Here is an 11,044-nt window from a genome sequence, read left to right as displayed (position 1 = left end):
CTCTCTTATCCTCTCTCTTATCCTAGTGTTTCTTCCTGCGTGTTGCTTATATATTGTCTCTCTCTGTCTCTCTGTCTCTGTCTCTGTCTCTCTCTCTCTCTCTCTCTCTCTCTCTCTCTCTCTCTCTCTCTCTCTCTCTCTCTCTCTCTCTTTCTCTTTCTATATATATATATATATATATATATATATATATATATATATATATATATATATATATATATATATATATATATATATATATATATATATATATAACTGAAAACTCACACCCCAGAAGTGACTCGAACCCATACTCCCACAACTGGTATGTACAGGGACGCCTTAATCCGCTTGACCATCACGACCGGACAAAAGGAAGTGATAGCCGAGGCTATATGAACCACTTCCCCGCCGGCACTCGGATGGTAATCTTGGGCATAGCATTTTATCAAATCACCTCATTCTTTGGGGCACACGTGAGGAACACAAATGCAAACAAGCCTGAATGGTCCCCAGGACTATATACAACTGAAAACTCACACCCCAGAAGTGACTCGAACCCATACTCCCACAACTGGTATGTACAGGGACGCCTTAATCCGCTTGACCATCACGACCGGACAAAAGGAAGTGATAGCCGAGGCTATATGAACCACTTCCCCGCCGGCACTCGGATGGTAATCTTGGGCATAGCATTTTATCAAATCACCTCATTCTTTGGGGCACACGTGAGGAACACAAATGCAAACAAGCCTGAATGGTCCCCAGGACTATATACAACTGAAAACTCACACCCCAGAAGTGACTCGAACCCATACTCCCACAACTGGTATGTACAGGGACGCCTTAATCCGCTTGACCATCACGACCGGACAAAAGGAAGTGATAGCCGAGGCTATATGAACCACTTCCCCGCCGGCACTCGGATGGTAATCTTCGGATTAAGGATTAAGCGGATTAAGGCGTCCCTGTACATACCAGTTGTGGGAGTATGGGTTCGAGTCACTTCTGGGGTGTGAGTTTTCAGTTGTATATAGTCCTGGGGACCATTCAGGCTTGTTTGCATTTGTGTTCCTCACGTGTGCCCCAAAGAATGAGGTGATTTGATAAAATGCTATGCCCAAGATTACCATCCGAGTGCCGGCGGGGAAGTGGTTTATATAGCCTCGGCTATCACTTCCTTTTGTCCGGTCGTGATGGTCAAGCGGATTAAGGCGTCCCTGTACATACCAGTTGTGGGAGTATGGGTTCGAGTCACTTCTGGGGTGTGAGTTTTCAGTTGTATATAGTCCTGGGGACCATTCAGGCTTGTTTGCATATATATATATATATATATATATATACAAAATAAACCAGTTAGGTTTTTTATACAAATATCAGCAGGAAGAAAACGAGGAGCAGGAGAGAGAGAGAACCATGGCGGCAAAATAGTCAAATCACATGTTAAAAGCAATTGTAGAACATCTTCATAAATTAAGAGATAACTACAAAGATTACAAGCAAACTTCAATTGTTGTAAGCGTCAGGCTATTATTCTATTAGCTTTAGCATAAAGCCCATTTCAGCACAATAGTTTTTGGTCGATCTATGGCGCCTAAGCAATTGTGTGTAGTTACTTACTTCCACAATAGGCTTTAATGTCAAACATTTAGCTGAATAATTCCAAGAATTAAACATTACAAGATGCAATTTTCATTGTAGGATAGAAAACTGGCAACCCAGTCCTCGACTCAAGTCCATTACATCCAGCGGTCGCCCCCACAGACGCATTCATAAATTTTAACATTCCTGTTCATTCAAAACGGGAATTTTCTCAAGTATAAATTAATATTATAATATATTAACATAATGTGTATATATAGGCATAGGATAGGTTAGGTTAGGTGTTTAGGTTCTGTTGGCGATTATTTGTATTTGTAGTACGTGGGTGAAGCATTTATAGCGTTGTGATTCGAACAAAATTCGTCAGTGAAGCACTTGTTCCGGAAGTGTTCGAACGTCAGCAGTTGTGAGTCGTGTGTAAACCGCTTTTCATTCATAAACAGGGGGTTTGGCGGGTGCATGGAATCACTTTTGGATCTTTGTTTGGAGGACGGGCTGAAAACTGGAGAAGGTGTTCATCCATAGGGTTAAAAATGATTGTGGAATCAGCTGGCCGCCCCAAGCCGTAAATGCCGAAACATTGCTACAATTTAACATTCAAATAGATAAAATCATCAGGAAAAATTGGCGGGACGTGTGACAAGCCACCGGCTTCTTGTCCTCGTCGAGGCCACTAGAGAGATAGTGCCCTTCAGGTAGATTCAGGTCAATTCAGGGAAGAAATATTCTGGCATTGCAAGACCAAGAGCTGGCAACATCACAAGGGCGGGAAACACGGAGCTAAAGCATCGTTCACACGCTTCACGACTCACATAACATCGTTCATTATATTACAGCTTAAAAAAGTTCATAAATCAGTTTTGAAACCTACAGTCGAAGAATTAAACACCTGTACTTAACACTTAATGTGTTCCCGCAACACTTCTCTCAGCAACATTGACTATAATGTATTAATAAATGTTATCAATTAAACGAATAAGACTGAAAGTGACATTAAATAATTTGGAGCGCAGGTGTTGTGTGAGGGCGGGCGTCAAGCGGCGGGTGTTGCCTCGCCCCGTGACACGTGCGGGTGTTGCTGCAGGTGTTACCGCGGGTGTTGTGTCGCCTACACCTGCACACTCGTCACCCCGTGGTGCAGTGTTGCTCCACACCTGCCACGGCGCCTCCCGGGAGCCTGGACGGTAAGTTAGACATGTTTTTATACTATGGCGCCGCCCCCCCCAGGTGACGGTGTCAGGCCTTCAGTGTGACGGTGTCAGGCCTTCAGTGTGACGGTGTCACGCCTTCAGTGTGACGGTGTCACGCCTTCAGTGTGACGGTGTCACGCCTTCAGTGTGACGGTGTCACGCCTTCAGTGTGACGGTGTCACGCCTTCAGTGTGACGGTGTCACGCCTTCAGTGTGACGGTGTCACGCCTTCAGTGTGACGGTGTCACGCCTTCAGTGTGACGGTGTCACGCCTTCAGTGTGACGGTGTCACGCCTTCAGTGACACCGGTCAGTGTCACTGAAGGTCTTTTATACGATATACGATTTTTGAAGGTCTTTTTAAAAGATAAACAGTCTTTTCAAGTTAGAATTTCAGAATATGGCGCTGGATTTATGTATTAGTAATTCGAATAAGAATTTACAAATAGTTATTAGTGAGGTCATTAAACACTTGGTTAATTAACAAGCAGTTAGACCAATAGTTAACTAAGGATCAATGTATATGGTAGGCTTTGAGCAAGATTCCGCAGATATAAGGTATATTCATGTTAGACTTCGTCTATAATAAGTTATATTCGTGTTAGACTTCGTCTATAATAAGTTATATTCGTGTTAGACTTCGTCTATAATAAGTTATATTCCTGTTAGACTTCGTCTATAATAAGTTATATTCTTGTTAGACTTCGTCTATAATAAGTTATATTCGTGTTAGACTTCGTCTATAATAAGTTATATTCGTGTTAGACTTCGTCTATAATAAGTTATATTCTTGTTAGACTTCGTCTATAATAAGTTATATTCTTGTTAGACTTCGTCTATAATAAGTTATATTCGTGTTAGACTTCGTCTATAATAAGTTATATTCCTGTTAGACTTCCTCTATAATAAGTTATATTCTTGTTAGACTTCGTCTATAATAAGTTATATTCGTGTTAGACTTCGTCTATAATAAGTTATATTCGTGTTAGACTTCGTCTATAATAAGTTATATTCGTGTTAGACTTCGTCTATAATAAGTTATATTCGTGTTAGACTTCGTCTATAATAAGTTATATTCGTGTTAGACTTCGTCTATAATAAGTTATATTCGTGTTAGACTTCGTCTGTAATAAGTTATATTCGTGTTAGACTTCGTCTATAATAAGTTATATTCGTGTTAGACTTCGTCTATAATAAGTTATATTCGTGTTAGACTTCGTCTATAATAAGTTATATTCCTGTTAGACTTCCTCTATTACATTCATTGCTAAAAGAGAAATAGAACAGCAATGAGAAAGAGAAACAATAATTTTACAGATTTGTAAAACATTGAATTGTCGTGCAATGCTTAAATGGTTTAAATTTTATATTGAAATTTAAGCCTAGTGTGACGTCACTAACCTAGGTCATAGCCTAACCTTAAACTATTGTGTTTAGGTTCAAAGCTAATAGACTGACGCTTACAATAGTACTTGTTAGCTTGTAAGCATTGTAAGTATATATAATGGATAATTGCCATTCTTAGATATATACAATGTGAAGATCTTATAAGTTCAGGGTGGATAGAATACAAAAATGCCTACATTTATATGTTCACAAGTACATAGTTGTTCATAAAGCGATCAGTGTTCTCTGTAATGTTCACGAGATTTCTGTATTTGTCGTAACGAATTTATTAATTGGGAAATTAATATGATTTGAGATTACTCTTGAGTTTCAATTCCCAAAACTCTTCAATTGAAAATCCCTTATGCTAGGCTCAAAACACATTTGATAACAAACTCTTGAAAGGCGTTCAGATATTTTTTTTCAATATAAAGAAAACTGCAAAAAACTTCCGCATACTGTAATAATTTAATATAACTTGTATTAACACAAATCGAGTAGTGTTAAAAGCCTATTGACCGGAGTCGTCAAATTCCACGTAGAGATCGTTAGATAATTTGCATCAAAATATTTAGTGAAGATTTGTAAAACCATTAATTAACATTCGTAGTTTCTAGACGTTGCCAAATATGTCTCGTTGGCACATTTGAGAGATTTTTTTTATAAATAAAATGTTTAAATACTCTGAAAAAATAGTCGTTTGAAAATCCTTGATCGATAGGTATATAATTGACGACTAAGAGTTTAATAATTTAGATACCTTGAACATTAATTAGGCTGGTGAAGTACAAACAGGATCCCTTTGTAGTCGCAATAACTGCAGGAATAATGTAGATTAATTAATAATTTGGTATTTAGATGTTGGTATGTTTAGTATTAAGGTAAGCGTGGCCGCCAGTCACAGCTCCTGGACACAGGTAAGATTCATCTAAGAAGTGAAATTAATTAATTGAAAAATTATATATGTGTGTGCTATTAAATGAATATGTACTGTCATTTGAATTCTGCATGTTTAAGTATATAGGCAGGTATGTATAAGTATATAGACAGGTAGGTATGTATGCGCTATGTATATAACTTTTGATGGATATTGCAATGTGTATATATATATACATTTGTATGTGTGCATTATCCTTGTTTAGTTGTTCTCTCCTCTGTGGCGGACCGTCACACAACACCTGCTTTCCAAATTATTCAATTTCAATTTTTTGAAATGTCAATTTCAGTCTTATACGTTAATTTGTAACATTTGGTAATACATTATAGTAAATTTTACGGAGAGAAGTGCTGCTAGGGAACACATTAAGTATTAAGTACGGGTGTTTAATTCTTCAACAGTGGTTTCAAAACTGATTTATGAACTTTTTTCAGTGTAATATAATGAACGATGTTATGTGAGTCGTGAAGCGTGTGAACGATACTTTAGCTCCGTGTTTCCCGCCCTTGTGGTGTTGCCAGCTGCTGTTCCATTGCCGGAATATTTCTTAGAAATTACTAACAGTTATTGATGGTTCTTGATAACAATACGTGAATCAATATACATTAAATGTAATTATAAAATTAGAGGATTGCATCGTGCAATGTTTGAAATGGTGGAATTCTTCGTTTTGAAATTTAAGCCTAGTGTGACGTCACTAACCTAGCTCATAGCCTAAGCTTAAACTATTGTTTTTATGCTGAAAGCTAATAGACTGACGCTTACAACAATAGATGTTGGTTTGTAAGCTTTATCGTTATCTAATAATTTATGATGTTGATAATTGCCTTTCGCATGTAATTTGTTGGCACCAAGCTCTCCTGCTCCACATTTCTCTCTCTCTCTCTCTCTCTCTCTCTCTCTCTCTCTCTCTCTCTCTCTCTCTCTCTCTCTCTCTCTCTCTCTATATATATATATATATATATATATATATATATATATATATATATATATATGGGAGGGGATCCTGCGTCTCCCTCTTCCTCATACCTCCCCCCCCTCTCTCTCCCAATTCACTACATATATTATCTTCATCACCATAATCTTCCTCAATACTGAATTTCTGCATCACTGTCGCAATCTTCCATACTCACTATCTTCATTCTAATCCGAATGAATTCAATTCATAGTGTTCGAGTAAATCTTTTAAATGCGCGAGTAAAAGTTGGAGTACTCAAAACCCTAGATAGATAGTATCCTATCTATTCATGTATCCATATGTCATCTATCCGTCTTTCTACATTCATCTATTCATTTATCCATCAATCTATTCATTTCTCCATTAATCTATCAATTTATTTCTATCCATATCTATCAATCCATCCATCTACTGTCTATCTGTTTCTCTTATAAAAATATTACTTATCATTGATGTGTGGGTGTTAGCCAGTGAGAAACTTAGTAGTGTGAAATAATAATAATAGTCCTCCCTTAACTCTGAGACGGCGTGTATTGAGCAACCTGTCCTCTTAAAAAGAACGTCGCTTTTGGCCGTTTGCCTGTATTGCCGAATTTGGACGTAATTTGAAAATTAAAAAAAAATTAAAATAAATTTGGGATTTTTTTCTTTAACAACAGTAAGTTAAGGGTCCTCTGATAGGTTAGGTGGGCAGGAAATTCTCATAAAGTTTCAAAACGTTATGGAAAACGTGAATTTAAAGTGTCCTCTTATAACCTCTGCGCGTACGCCAGACGACTCAAATAGAAAACAGAACAGAACGTCACTTTTGTGAGTCGATTTCATTTCAAATTACGTCCAAATTTGGCCATAGCGCGCATACGAGCCAAAAGTGACGTTATTTTTAAGAGGACTGGTTGGGGTGGTAGCCAGTGAGAAACTTAGTAGTGTGAAATAATAATAATAGTCCTCCCTTAACTCTGAGACGGCGTGTGTTGAGAGACTGCGGAAGCTGGCTGATAATCGTCTCTTCTATGCTACTACAGACAAATTATGGGTAGCAGGAAATTTATGCTCATTTTCTTGAGATCAGCGAATAGTGTTGTATATTACTGTAAGATTTTTTTTTTAAATATGTAGCTTTGTAACTCGTGGTGGGGGTGTTAATCGGCGCCCTCCCTGGAAACAAACCGTAAATGTCTCTATTTTCCCCTTGTTTCAGCTTGTAATAAAGTTGTTACATCTTGGCTTAACGTGTTTATGACGTATTAGAACGTTGTTACAACTTGCTATATTGGTTGTTATAACTGGTTAGGAGGTGTTAAAACTTGTTCGAACGTTGTACCAACGTCGTAGTTTCGGTGCAGGCGATGAGTCACAATAACGTGGCTGAAGTATGTTGACCAGACCACACACTAGAAGTTGAAGGGACGACGACGTTTCGGTCCGTCCTGGACCATTCACAAGTCGATTGTGAGATCTCACAATCGACTTGAGAATGGTCCAGGACGGACCGAAACGACGTCGTCCCTTCAACTTCTAGTGTGTGGTCTGGTCATCGTAGTTTCGGTGTGTGTTTGGCGGGCTGTTGCCTTCTGAGCAGCCTATGTTCATCCCGGACCCCACTCCCAGGCCACCGTCATCTTGGGGAGTAGTTGGGGTGATGGATGGATGGATGTGAATTATGGATGTGATGCAAGGCGCTTCAATGCAAATAAAATACAAAATTGAAACCCCTTGGAAAGCTGTATGGGAGGCATGACCCTGGAAACAAAAATGAATGGGCTTGATATCAAAAGTTGGCACCAGATTTCATTGTAAAAAAAGTGGGGGATGGTATAGCTGGGAGAGGTGGTGGAGGGTAGTGAAGATGTAGTGAAGATGTAGTGAAGATGTAGTGAAGATGTAGTGAAGATGGACTAACCATGGACTAACCATCTAGGGAGCCGGTTGGCCGAGCAGACAGCACGCTGGACTTGTGATCCTGTGGTCCTGGGTTCGATTCCAGGCGCCAGCGAGAAACAATGGGCAGAGTTTCTTTCACCCTATGTCCCTGTTACCTAGCAGTAAAATAGGTACCTGGGTGTTAGTCAGCTATCACGGGCTGCTTCCTGGGGGTGGAGGCCTGGTCGAGGACCGGGCCGCGGAGACACTAAAGCCCCGAAATCATCTCAAGATAACCATGTAGAGTCGGTGCAGGTGTACTCTGCCCCCTCTCCGCCACACAAGTATACAACGTGAGCACATCTTCAGGCGTTATTACGGGCTCGCCATAGCCCGTGCTACATGGACACTTCGTCCTGTGTAGTTAAATCTTTAATAACAACAACATTCAGGCGTTGGCAATTTGCCGGAATGTTAAGTCAAAAGCTGGGCGGAGGCCCTCGAGTGAGTCCAGCTGGAGGCTTGGCCGGAGTTTGACTGACACTTGGCCAGCACTCGGCCGACACTTGACTGGCCCTCGGCATGTTGACCGATCAGTCGGAGGCGAGGGACTAATGGAGATCATTACAGGGCCGCCTCTCACCGCTCACAATATTCCTTCATTTTACAACCAGGAGAAACTCGACACAATGGAGCTCCGCTGGAGCGAAACTTTCACATGTTTCTTTCACTATACGGGCGATAATGACCCAGGCAGCATTGTGATTATGGCATTTATTGCCTCTTATCATCTATATCTATCATGCCCAGAGTCGCTCTCTTGGAAATCTGATCAGTGTGAGCAATAAGGGTCTATGCAACGTCCTGGCAGTAAGCGCGAACAAAGTTGATAACGGAGGGGAATTTTGGACGTTCTCTAAGCCTGGGACGAGCACTGTCATGACCCGAATGTTTCAATTAGAGAGCTGGTAGAGCCAGGAGCCGTGAGGACGCGGGCTCTCACAGGCCGACGGGTACAAGATGGATGGAGACTACAATATCCGCCACCAGACTCACTGCTTCCTGGGGCGGGGCACTTTTACTGGGGGTGATGGGGGCCAGGAGGGGGGGATGGGGAGCAGGTGGGGTTGATATTTGGGGGGGAATTGCTCTGGAGATGGGTTCTCCAGGGATGTGAGGAGCAGTTCACCCCCCCCCCCCACAAGGAACACACACACACACAAGGCCAAGTGTAGATATGATAGAGCCCAGTAGGCTCAGGAACCTGTACACCTGTTGATTGACGGTTGAGAAGCGGGACCAAAGAGCCAGAGCTCAACCCCCCGCAAGCACAATTAGGTGAGTACACAGGAATCTGTACAACAGTAGATTGACGGTTGAGAGGCGGGACCAAAGAGCCAGAGCTCAACCCCCGCATGTATAACCAGGTGAGGACACACCCACTCTCTTTAATCTTCTCAGGGCAGGCCTGGGATAAGCTTATGTAGGATAACAGCTTTTAACTTGCAGTTTTATTACTCTTATCAGTTAAGAACATCATTGATATTCATAATACAGGCGATGAGTCACAATAACGGGGCTGAAGTATGTTAATCAGACCACACACTAGAAGTTGAAAGGACGACGACGTTTCGGTCCGTCCTGGACCATTCTCAAGTCACAATGGACTTGAGAATGGTCCAGGACGGACCGAAACGTGGTCGTCCCTTCACCTTCTAGTGTGTGGTCTGGTCAAAATTGCTAATGCAAGGTGATAACTGTTATCCTTCATCAGTTTATCTGACACTAGAAACTGTTGTATTTGATGAGCTTAATGTTGCTGATAACAACACTAAGATCATAATACTGGGATGATAACAGTATCCACCAGGACTAAACTGTCATGTGAGGAGGGTGAGCCAGGTGTCAACTGTGTGCCATCATGCGGTTATCTTGGGGTTATCTTGAGATGATTTCGGGGCTTTAGTGTCCCCGCGGCCCGGTCCTCGACCACGCCTCCACCCCCAGGAAGCAGCCCGTGACAGCTGACTAACACCCAGGTACCTATTTTACTGCTAGGTAACAGGGGCATAGGGTGAAAGAAACTCAGACCATTGTTTCTCGCCGGCGCCTGGGATTGAACCCAGGACCACAGGATCACAAGTCCAGCGTGCTGTCCACTCGGCCGACCGGCTCCCTCAGCTTGCCTCGTCTGTCTGCGCCTCTCGTCCAGCATCTTCAGTATAGAGTTGATCTTGTGTTCGAAAAGTCTCTACATTTCTCTCTCGTACCGTTACTCTTTCCCTGTTATCTCCTATCTCTCTCTCCTCCTCTGCAGTCTCCTTTATCCTGGAGGTGGGAGAGCCACAACCACCGTGGGACTGGGCCAGTGAGCCTTCCCGCTGACGCTCCCATAGTAATACCAGTTATCCTCGTTAAGAATAACTGTAATACCAAGTGTATTAAATATGAGGTGGTCGTTTATGTATAGTGTGTGTGTGTGTATAGTGTGTGTGTGTGTGTGTGTGTGTGTGTGTGTGTGTGTGTGTGTGTGTGTGTGTGTGTGTGTATAGTGTGTGTGTGTGTGTGTGTATAGTGTGTGTGTGTGTATAGTGTGTGTGTGTGTATAGTGTGTGTGTGTGTATAGTGTGTGTGTGTGTGTGTATAGTGTGTGTGTGTGTGTGTGTGTATAGTGTGTGTGTGTGTGTGTATAGTGTGTGTGTGTGTGTGTATAGTGTGTGTGTGTGTGTGTATAGTGTGTGTGTGTGTGTATAGTGTGTGTGTGTGTGTGTGTGTGTGTGTGTGTGTATAGTGTGTGTGTGTGTGTGTGTGTATAGTGTGTGTGTGTGTGTATAGTGTGTGTGTGTGTGTGTGTGTGTGTGTGTGTGTGTGTGTGTATAGTGTGTGTGTGTGTGTGTGTGTAGTGTGTGTGTGTGTGTGTGTATAGTGTGTGTGTGTGTGTATAGTGTGTGTGTGTGTGTGTGTGTGTGTGTGTATAGTGTGTGTGTGTGTGTATAGTGTGTGTGTGTGTGTGTATAGTGTGTGTGTGTGTGTATAGTGTGTGTGTGTATAGTGTGTGTGTGTATAGTGTGTGTGTGTGTGTATAGTGTGTGTGTGTGTGTATAGTGTGTGTGTGTGTGTGTGTATATAG

The 11,044-nt window shown here is 41.6% G+C and overlaps 1 long non-coding RNA gene across 1 annotated transcript in view; it reads left to right on the top strand.

The window, feature by feature from the left end:
• Positions 1-11,044, top strand: part of LOC138355162 (uncharacterized) — a 113,276-nt gene that overhangs the window by 41,533 nt on the left and 60,699 nt on the right. Inside the window, exon 2 of the long non-coding RNA XR_011223880.1 lies at positions 2,595-2,765. This is a non-coding gene — a long non-coding RNA (uncharacterized lncRNA). The remainder of the gene's footprint in view (positions 1-2,594; positions 2,766-11,044) is intronic.

This window comes from Procambarus clarkii, chromosome 66 (genome assembly GCF_040958095.1).
Source record: "Procambarus clarkii isolate CNS0578487 chromosome 66, FALCON_Pclarkii_2.0, whole genome shotgun sequence".
NCBI classification, from domain to species: domain Eukaryota; kingdom Metazoa; phylum Arthropoda; class Malacostraca; order Decapoda; family Cambaridae; genus Procambarus; species Procambarus clarkii.
The sequence above is the reverse complement of the archived record's forward strand: the minus strand, read 5'-3'. Positions and strand labels throughout refer to the sequence as shown.